Source organism: Maylandia zebra, linkage group LG5, assembly GCF_041146795.1.
Source record: "Maylandia zebra isolate NMK-2024a linkage group LG5, Mzebra_GT3a, whole genome shotgun sequence".
Classification (NCBI taxonomy): domain Eukaryota; kingdom Metazoa; phylum Chordata; class Actinopteri; order Cichliformes; family Cichlidae; genus Maylandia; species Maylandia zebra.
The window spans coordinates 15,107,810-15,119,387 of NC_135171.1; positions in this window are offsets into that span (position 1 = coordinate 15,107,810).

Consider the following 11,578-nt stretch of genomic DNA (forward strand, 5'->3'; position numbering starts at 1 on the left):
CCTCTTCTTATAATTAAAACAGCTCTATCACAATAAAGAGATAAAAAAAAATCCCAGTATTGTAATCATGGCATGGTGGGTCATAATTATGAGGTCCTCGTTTGAAAATATTGTGGTAATTTCTGCATATGCAAAAGTTATAATTACATGATTTTTTTTTCCATTGATAACTGAGGAAGAAATATTGTTTCTTTCCATAATCTTCCTCTGAGAGGTGAAAAATATTCACGCAATCAGTTGCGGAGAAATCAGCTACTGAAAACTGTATTCAGGTTTAAATAGTCGTGTGTCAGTATAATTTAATCGTTTCATCAAAATGACCACTATGTGAATCACCTGCCAGACTCCACATGGGAATGAAAGCCCTGAGGCAAGCGTTATGTAGTTTTACAAGGAGGATGAAAGCATAAAATGGAAAATGCTGCATGGAGAGCAATGATGCAGTGCTCTTATGTACAAACATCTGAGCTTTAAGTCAATACTTTAAGATCTGGTGGTTATAAATCAATAATGTGTGGATCTTTTGCTCTGTGACTCTTCATCGCCTTGTATTTTGTTATTGTCATCTAGCAGACGTCGTTCAGATAAATCTGCTCTGTGGAAAATTGGAGTTCACGCGACACGGTCAGGTGCACATTTGTAACACTTTGCAATTGAACAGCAAGAGTCCATCTATCAGCTAAGACTGACTGTTAATTATGGACGCAAATAATTTCATTTGTTTCAGTTTGAGCTGTCTCCCTCACATCGTGATGTGATTTTTAAATACTTTGCAAGGAGATATTTTAATTGATCTTACAACCCTATATTAAAAGCTTTGAATATAAATAAAAACATGCAATGATTTATAAATTGTCACTTGGACTTATTTTAATTTTGTAGATGATCACTTTAATTCATGTTACTAATTAAGTTGCCAATATTGTTTTATGACCTTGTAGATTAAAATATATGAAATGATTTCAGCTACAGCACTTAATTATTTGTTTTATGTACAACATTTTGCTTGTTACGGCTTCTTGTAAAAGGTGTTACTGCTGCTACTGCTTATGTTGGGACTGGTCCGACTGTAGAAGTCTCTGAGTAATATTTAGATATAAGAGAAGAGTGAAAACAGTCAAGTTAACACTTTCCTGTTTTGTTGCTATTTAATGCAAAAGATCTACATCTAATAAAAACTCACTACCTATATTGTAGCTGTCTTGTGTGGTTTTTCAGATCTTTTGGGTTTTGTTGAAAGAAAGTTTTTTTGATCTCACTTTTGGTTTTTAGGCCTAATGAAGGTCTCCCTCACTTGCACTTTCTTGGGCCTTGTATTTCAAATTACAGCGAAAAGCTATAAGACACAAATTCAATACTTTATGCTCCATTTGTCATGAAATAACAAGGGAACAAGCCTCACCTGGCCATGAAACTGCCTGTCAGTCAAGTGTCAAATTATTTTGGAGACCTTGAAAATGAGGGACTATGTAAGGAAAAAAGGAAAGAAAGGATGTCTGGAATATATAAACAGTTAATTCATTTTTGGGGGTAAAAACCTCTTGCATAAAGCTGAAAGTCTGCATGTCAATCACATCCTAATTGTTTCTTTTTCAAATCCATCGTGGGACTAAAGGGACGGGGACTAAACTACAAAGGTTGTGTCTTTTGTTGGGTCCAACAAAAACATGGTGTCCACAGTAAAACTAAACATGTAAAAAATACACATTATATTATTTGATTATTTAGTTTAAATGTATACAATTAGGACAAATAACTAAAATCCAAAAATAGCATGTATATTTTGATCTTATTTAGGAATTTTAGAGATTTAAAAGAAAAATCATTTATGTTTCAGCATAAAATCATCCCTGGAGCTTTTATGATAGCGGTGCACTTTTGCTTTATTTAAGAAACAGTTATCCCTTTGAAAGTGCAAAAAAAAAAATGTTATTACCCCCACACACAAAAAACACAGACACAGATAAGAAATCAGGAGGGGGACAAAGTCACAGTACTGCAAATAATCGTTTACTTTCATATAAATGTCATCATTTTGCTGTGGACACTGAATTGCAAAAGAGACTGTATGAAAAGTGTCATTCCCTTCCAGTTTTATACATTCAATGTTTAGAAGAGTTTAAAATATTAAATGTGCTATAATTTATGGAGGGAAACAGATATTTCGTGTAAATCTGTAATTTATATAGGTATATCAGAGGACGCTCCAACTAAGCTATAAAATGCTTTAATAAGAACAAATAAATGTCTGTGGGCTTTCGAGGGTGTCTGAAAATGAAACTTCACTTCTTTGAGGGCAAAACTGTAAAATAGATTTTTCAGCTGTTTACATTCCTGGTAGTTCTGGTGAAGCCATCTCTGGTACAAGATTTTAAAAGAGAGGTATGTGTCAAAGGAATTCCTCTATTGTAAGTTTTTCATGATACAGAAAACATTAAACAAAATTCATTTCTTAACCATGCTCACCAGACACTTTACTAGGTACACGTGGCTAGATTCAGGCTGAACTCCCCTTTGTTTTTAGAACTGCTTTAGTTCTTCATGACATTGATTCAATAAGATGGTAGAAACGTGGATCAGAGACTTTGGTCCATATTGACATGACAGCATGATATACAGCCATATATCCAGCACCTGTCTTGCTATCTGATACCAACAAGCATATCACATTTACCTAGATCACCTTTGTAATTTGGAGACGTCTTGGCCATGTCTCCATGGATAAATACAATGGCTTGCTGCCAAACCAATGTATTGGTTAATTAGATATTTCTGTTAACGGGCAAATGAACAGGCATACCTAACAAAGTGGCTGGTGAGTGTATACCCTAAAACACTTTAAAGAAATACAAGACCTTGGATGATGCCCTCATCTTCTCAAGGGAAAGGACTCAGCACTTCCCGTAACACAGGTCATCCCTGCAGGTTAACTGCACACAAAGGTGATGGTGCAATCTCGCAACGAGACAATGACAAATGGAACAGCACTTGGAGACTTAAAGCACTGATTATCATAAAATCTATTATTCCATAGCAGACCTGTATGAGTCATAGTCTCTTTCTGGTCTGATCTCCTCCTGTGATGATGGGCAGAAGCAGAAGAGTGAAACTTTGTTCCAGCTGCTTTAATTGGACCAAACTGAGTTAGGCTCTGCTGAGAGTGCATTTAAGAAATTATCTCTGTGAGCAGTATGACAGTTTCTGGTGTGATTATATGATTTAGTGCAGTTATTTGTCTTTTGGCTCTAACATGTACTGTAGTTAACAAAGCTCATTTAGCTTCATTCAGTCATGTTACTCCTAGTTTACTTGCTAATGTACACAGTGCCTTTATAACAGCTGTTATACAATTAATTGTATATTTATCATTACCGGTGTTGCAAACAAATATGCTGTAATTTGCTTGTCCTGAAGTATGAGTCAAGCATAAATTCAGACAGGGAATTATTTTTGTTTTCTTTTTCTTTTCATAAATTATGTTAAAAATAACAGCAACAGCAATGTGTGTGTTCATAAATATGGCTACTAAATAAAATTATAAGGTCTTGAAGATTTATGTCTTAATGAGGTATGTGCATACTGTTATTTGAAATAACAGTCACTGTTGTTAGAGCTTTATATATATATATATATAACATATATAAAGCTCAACACATATATGCGTTGGTATTTTTCAAGTAGTAGTTTGTTTCTGGTAAATAATCTCACAGTGTGAACTATAATCCCTTTGATTTGAGCCCCGTAGTCGCAATAACAAATCACACATTTAGAGTAATTAATTGTAGAGGATAGATTAATACCATAAACTGTTTTTTTAAACTTATCTGTCATTGTCTTTAAATCTGGTTGACAAATTTTTTTTTTTAAAGTATCATTTGCAAACAGAAGAATATTCTTCACATTGTTATGGATGGGCATGAGTGAAGACCCCACTTTAAACTGCAAAGGACAAGCTCTCTAAGTGCTCTAAAAAACTGAAACCAATGTGACATTTTAGCTGAACAAAGAGATACTGTACTTAAGTCTGTTTGTACTCATGAAATCCTCGTAATGCTTAACATTATACCCTTGCAGTTAGCTTTTATATAAGCAGTGCGCTAACAGCTAACAGCACAGGTCAACACATACTTATAGCTATAGGCAGCAAGATATGAAGTTTGTCCTCAACTGTGTTGACATTACAACCTGTAATAACAGAGTAATTACATATAATACCGTTTGAAACCCTTCTGACAATACCTATAATACACGTGATTTAAAATGACAGATTACTTCCTCTTATGCTCTAAACACCATCTCTTTGCTCCTCTCTACATTACTATGCAATGTACTAGTTCAGATTAGGCAAACATCCACTCACTCCACTACTTTATCTACTTCCTAGCTGTAGGGTTTGCTTTGACAGCTCCATGACAACTTTGACCAAAGTTACATGTAATCCTTGGGGCTCAGGGAGTCCTGTGTGAAAGTGGCTAATCCCACCGGTGCCTCTAATAAAGCTTGCCTCGCCAAAATTATTCAACAATGTCAATATTTTCCTCCCACATCACTTCACTATCCTGCTTATTACTCAGTTAAGCTCCAGCAAAGGGCACCTTTTTGTCTGAGAGGGAATTGACTAAAACTCCAAAAATAAAAAATTCATGAACAATTAACCTGATCCGTGATTGAAGTTTACTCATTCTGATTAAACGGTTGCTGCGGCACATTACTGTGATACTTTCAGAGTCAAAACATTTTGCATGCAATGGTGTAGTGTGGCAATACTGATGGAAAGGTAAGAAAAGTATGGTCAGATATAAATCCAACATGCAATACCAGCTGCAAAGCTGCAACATGCAAAGTGTGCTGAAGGATAAACGTGCTCATGCAAAATACTGACTTTCAAGTTCATTAGAACTATACAAACTTTATAAACTACAGTTTCATATATGTTTGCACATGTTTCAATAAATTTTCCAATTTTCCTTTCAAAGTTTAAAGAAATGAAGGCTCAGAAGCTTTCCACACTACTGTATACAAAATGTAAACACATGAGTTTAAAATGAAAGCTGGCTCCACTGTCTAGGCCTTTGTGTCAGTGCGCCCCAGGGTGGCTGTGGCTACAATCTAGCTTGCTATCACCAGTGTGTGAATGGGTGGATGACTGGATATGTAAAGCGCTTTGGGGTCCTTAGGGACTAGTAAAGCGCTATATAAATACAGACCATTTGTTTCAGCAGATTGCAGTGAATAAACATGCACCTTAGTTTGATTTCAGCAGTTTCCTGCAATATTTCCATCTGTTTGCATATAAAGTTATTTTATTCATGAAGCAAACAATTGTTTTTTTGGATTAATGCTCTCTACAGAAACAGGATACTGTGATTGCCTCTACATGCAGGGAGAGAGAGAGAGAGAGAGAGAGAGCGAGTATGTCAACAACCTTCAATTCAATTCCCATTAGACACTAATTGTTTAGATTAGTGATCTCAGCTTCTTAGTCTGCAGCTTATGCTGACCGAATCCATGCATTTGCAATCTGAAATAGTTTCCTGCTTGTTACTAATTGCTATTCAGTCCCCACAAGACCACAACTCATGACGCCATTGATGCGTCAGGTACGTGCTGTACTGTATCCTGTTTCCTCTGGTCCCCACAGTGATCAGGTAATTACTATCAAAATCGGATCCACTGACAAACAACAAAACATTTACTGGTGGAATTACATTGGATTTGGTAATAACTGAATATATCATTAGTCTTGAACAGTGAGGTGAAAATGTGATATTATCGACCAGGCGAACAAACCACCCCGGGTCAAGTAGTTTTATAATGTGAAACGTCATGAAATGCAGAATATAATCATCACACATGAGTCTTGTGTGTTGATCATGCCTGCATGGTAACACAAAAAAGTCTTTGTATTTTGTTGAACACACTCAGAACATTTTATAGTTTTGTTTGTTTGTTTTATTTTGTTTTTGTTTTGGTTCACTTGTTTGCTTTCTATGGTGACATCTGTTGATCTTGGAACCACGGCATTCCTATTTTTATATTAGTACAGAATAATAGCATTATTCTACTTACCTCTGAAGAAACATGCATCTAGATGAAGAAAGTAATAAACCACAAGCAATTACGTCAACATAATTTTTTACAACACTTCAAAGAGAATGCCAAAGATAGCAGGTAAAAAAAATTCTTTTATACGTAGTGCTGAGTATAAATAATTCAATTGGTTCTGTAGCTAGGGAGCAAATTAAATGTCTGATAAGGAATAATTTCTGGAGAATCCACTCGCAATCTAAGCAGAGGCCTACTTCTCACACTGTGTCATCATTGAAGTGGCTGGGTGAAGGTGACAGAGAGCAGAGGTGGTGCTGCCTCTCTGAGTGTTGACCTGTGATGACTGAGGAATCGGTGGCAGGTTAGTGGATGCTGGCTCGGGCTTTGATGACCTCTAATACTAAGGAATCAGGTTGCAAGCCTTTTCTGGTAGCACGGTAGCAGATAATTATGCACCTGTGTGTGGGGCTAAAGAAATTAATAAGTAAATAGATAAATAAATAACTTAGCAAATATGTAAACAACCCAGCCTCACCCTCTACACCCTGCCTCACCCGCCCCACCTTCTTAATGAACAGCTAGCAAAACATTTCCAGTAATTTTGACCTTGTTGGATTATTATGTATTTAATATATTGAGCTGTTTGAATGTATTTAACTTGTTTTCTTCCAGTTTTGACTGCTGTGAAACAATAATTTTTCCAAGTTTTGGGATAAATACATTATATCTGACTTAATTTGATGCACAGTCTTTATATGAGGCAAAATGGGTGCAAACCATAACCTGAAATTTAACACTTGCATATGGGAGTGATGCTGGCATATCTTCCTCTCCAAGCAGGAGCAATCTTAAAAGTTCTTTTAGCACTAGATCCATGAATTCATTCTTCATCTATAATGACTTCAAAGGCAGCTGCCTAATATCTACTGTTATGTATCTCTTAGTCATTGATGGATGTGTTATTTTATCCATAACAACCTTAGTTTCGGGGTGGCTGGAGAGAAGAATTATTCTTAATCAACCGAAGAGTGAAAAAAAAAAAGCAGGAAAATCTACGACCTGACTGCAAGAAGCATTTCATGGTTTCAATAAATAATAAATACGTTCAGTGCTTCTCATTTCTGACACTATAAAGATCGTATGATCAGCAGTGCAAAACATTTCCTTGACAAATAGAGCTTGATATTACTCCACCATGGTGCAGTTCCCATGGAGCTGTCAAATTATTCTGTGTAAACTACTGCTATACAATAATTAAATAATAAATATAAAAAATACAAAAAATAAATTTCTAGTGAATAGAAACAAAAAAAGAGGATGCTATTAGTCTTTAAAGAACACAACACTCAACTATTTATCAAACTAAACCCAGTCAGGAGCTTAAGTTAATATTTTTAATGCACTTGCTATTGAACAAATAAACAAATGGAAATATAATAAATGGAAGAGAGTGCAGGTTTGGCATTTATATGGACTTATGATTTCCAGAGACAGATGTCTCATGACAGCTTGGAACTGGGAGGGAAGTCTTTGTCCCCCACATTTTAAATAAACATTACAAATACATTTAAATTGCTGTTTAGAAAGATATAAAAAGAAAGAAATTCATTCCCTTATCACTTTGCTGCAACTCAGTTGCTTAAAGTTTTCAGTCATGACATTAATACAGAGGATTTACTTCACTAGTTTGATCAAATAGATAATTTGGAGAAATCCTTTTTACTGTGACAGCTGCATGCTTGTTGTACAAGCAGCACACAAAAAGCATTAAATACTGAATGTAACAAGCACGACGTGTTGTGTGGGATCTGGCTGTGGGTGCTATTAATGTTAGCAGTAATAAAGTTAGCAGACATGCCCATTCTTCTTCTTTTCTTTTCTTTTCTCTTTTCTTTTCTTTTCTTTTCCAAAACTAAACACACCATTTAAGTGAGTATTAAATACATGACAAAGACTCAACAGACTTTTTTCTTACTACAAACCTGCTGTATATGTAGCTGGAAATGCAGGCTGAAGAATAACTAAAATAGCTGCCTATATGGTGATAATTCATTTGTCCACTGAAACACAAGGTCTAAATTTAAGGGTCTTTTTGTGTTGCCTTACTTTTTGAGTCCTTAAATGGCCTGTGGCTCAGTAAAGAGGAGTGTGAAACTAGAAACCTCAGCTGTGTAAACCTTTGTAGGGCTAGGAAAGTTAATACACTTTCCTCCCTTTAGGATTTCAAATGCTATGTGGACAAATAATCTAGAAACTGTAACATAGAGTTTCCCAGTATTTAGTTTTTCTCAGGAACTAAATACAAACATAAACTGACATTTTATTAGCAAGTCATCCTTATTGTCTTCTTATCAATTGAACCAATTACTTAAACTGGATGCATCATCAACCACCGAGTACTGGTGGGATTGAATTACGTAGTGAAACAAAGTACTATTTTCAGTGCAATCCTGGGTTTGCCAGGGATTGTTGCTGAATGACTGCTTCATCTTATGTTTTTTTGTGTACAAGGGCACATTATGTGTTGACACTGATGTCCTAAGTGGGCCCCAGGGAGAGCTTCTGTGTCTTTCTTAAATATACTAGGGCAACATGTAATATGACCATTAATGTGGTTGAACCCACGACTGCTGACCAGAGAACAAAGATCTTCAAGAACTTCATTCAACCAGTCAGCTCAGTCAGCTAGAATACAATGCTAAAACTATAATAATAACATATAGAAACCCACTTTTAAAGTTGAGACAGTCTTTTAAATGTAAATAAAAAACAAAATGCAATGATTTTAAAAACTGACTTAATTCCAATAAAGTAAGGAAAACAAATGTTAGAACTAAGAAAATAAGACAAATATTAGCTCATTGTGATTTTAAATGCAGTAACACAACTTTTTTTTTTTAGGTTATTTTTAACAAAAGGCTGGAATAGTAAGAGGGACAAAAAAAGTGAGTTTCTCAGACATAAAGATGAGCAGAGATTCACCAATCTTTTGCATGCAAAAGATGTATATAAAATGTGAAATAATGTCAGAATAATGTTCTTCAGTTTAAAATTGTGAAGAACATTTCATTATACTAAGACCCTACGATAATACAAAGAAAACTCCCTCAATCAGTCTCCCAGATGGTGACAACGGGAAGGAAAAACTCCCTTTAACAGGATGAAACCAGCAGAACCAGGCTCAGGGAGGGACGGCCATCTGGCATGAACCTGAACCTAGACACACCACAGCTTTATCACAATAGTATAATCAAAAGCAGTGCAAAGAAGTATTTTCTGTATAAAACTGTATAAAAAGAGAGAGATAATAGGAAGGAATTGAACGTGTTTTATCCGTGTTTAAGGTATTTGGCGGTTAAACTTTGATGTCCTATCACAGCAGAACAGAGTCCCATCGGTGATAGGGAGCCTAGACGATGGTGGTGTAGATGAAGATGGTGGCTTGAATGGAGACCGAGTGAGGAGGGAGAGGTGGTGATGTGAAGGAGCTCGGTAGCACGAAGATGTCTGCAAGCGAGGATGACAGATACACAGTGAATGCTGATTGGCCTGAAGAAAGCTGGGTGAAAAATAATTGGACTAGATCTGTGATGTCACAATCAGCTTGACAGTGTGAGAAAGTGAAAGTGTGGAAAAGCTTCGATTCTTTGTTATCTTCTCATGAGCTTCATTAGATCATGACTGACTGCTGCCTTAGTCAGCATGTACGACAGGTTCACAAATGTGGTTAAACAGCGTGTATTTTCTTCTCTGTTAACATTTAGCTGAAGCCAGGAGGCTCTTCGTGTTGCTGCAGAGCACATAGAGTGAGAGCTCAGTTGAAAAAGTTAAGTTGCTGCAGGGTGTAAGACATTGTATGTCACATTTTGTGAACAAACATCCACCATATGCAATGACTTCATGGTGTCTCATGTCTTCGTGCTATGTAGCACTAAACTATTTGGTCAATTGCTTTCATTACAAATGAATGGACAGATAAGATGATAGGGTCAGTCTTCCTATCAGCTTTCTGACAATAAAAATAATAAATACATTACATGATACAGTAATACTAAATATCTGAAAAATAACTAAAATATAAAAACTAACATATTTGACATATAAATATGTTAAATCTTTAACATTTTTGGTATTAGTATAATTATTTTTAGTATTTATTTTCTTGTGGTCCATTTAATTTATTCAGCTCCAGGCATAGTGGTCACCGATGAACAAAAATATGAAACAGAATTGGCTAATTTCCATCTGATCCCTTGTTAAATGCTTCATTATAAAGTTAAATGTAAGAGTCATGTGTGGCAGGCAGGATTTGGACCCAAATGCATAACAAAAAAAGAAGCTTTAATGGGAACAAAATATGGAAAAAAGGCTGGCCAGGAAGAAGAAACAAAAGCAGAAAGACACAGAATGATGAGGGATGAACAGAGTCAAACTGAGGGAATAAATACAAAAAGGCGATGAGAGCAAACAACAGACATCTGTGAGGACAGATGACAGTGGACAAAATAAAACAGACTGTAACTTAACTCGGGAACAGAAACATGGACTTGACAGAGAACAAAAACAAACTCAGGGACTTAACTATGACTACAAATTACAATAGGAGACTAAAGCAGGACTGAAAAGAAAATCACAAAAAAGAAACTAAGTGGAAAGATACAAAGGTGAAAATATGAACCACAGGCAAACTAATAAACAACCTGAATATATTTAATCATAACACTTGAATGACCAAAAAGCACAAAACACTGGGCAAAAAACACTCATGACCATGACAGTAAGGTTAAATGCAATTGAAACCTCATAATGTTGTTCTATCTTTTAGCGAATGAGCATATTGTCGTGTAATACTTTGGCATTTATCCCAGTTTCATAATTATACAGCTCAGGCTCAGGTCATTCACTCACTGGAAGATAAAGACACTTGGTCTAGCATCTTTGTTATGTACTGTACGTGTATGTGAGATATTGACAATGTGCAATCAATTAGAATGGAAAAGTATTACTTAAAGCAACCCACTTACTATGCGCCGGAGTGTTATCTTAAAGAAAAGCTGTGGCTTCAAGGTGATCCTGCTTTTATTGCTTGTGATTTTGTTGACCCAGGAAAAATAAGAAATTCTTGCAGACAGGCTTTACTTCGGATAAATGTTTCTGCTGCTCAGAGCATTTCTTGCTTTTCAAGTTATATTTTGGTGTCTGAGTTATCCAGGACTTGGTTTCAAAATTGATCCACTTGTCTATTCATGCCTTTGTAATTTTCTTGTCATTGTGTGACTTGATAATCTTTTCAATCCCTTTTGATTGTTTTGTCTTTGACCTTATGTTTTCAGCTTTTCTTGCTTCTCAGAGCCACTGCCAATACCAAACAATCTGTAAAGCTTCAACAGAGTTTTTGATAATCGTTGATTTGATTGATTGATTCTCTTCTGAAACAAAAACACAAGCCTTCAAACAGCGGCCCTAAACCTTTTTAGTGCAACATTCGCACAACAGTCAAGATAGCGATGTCCAGAAACACAACAAATTG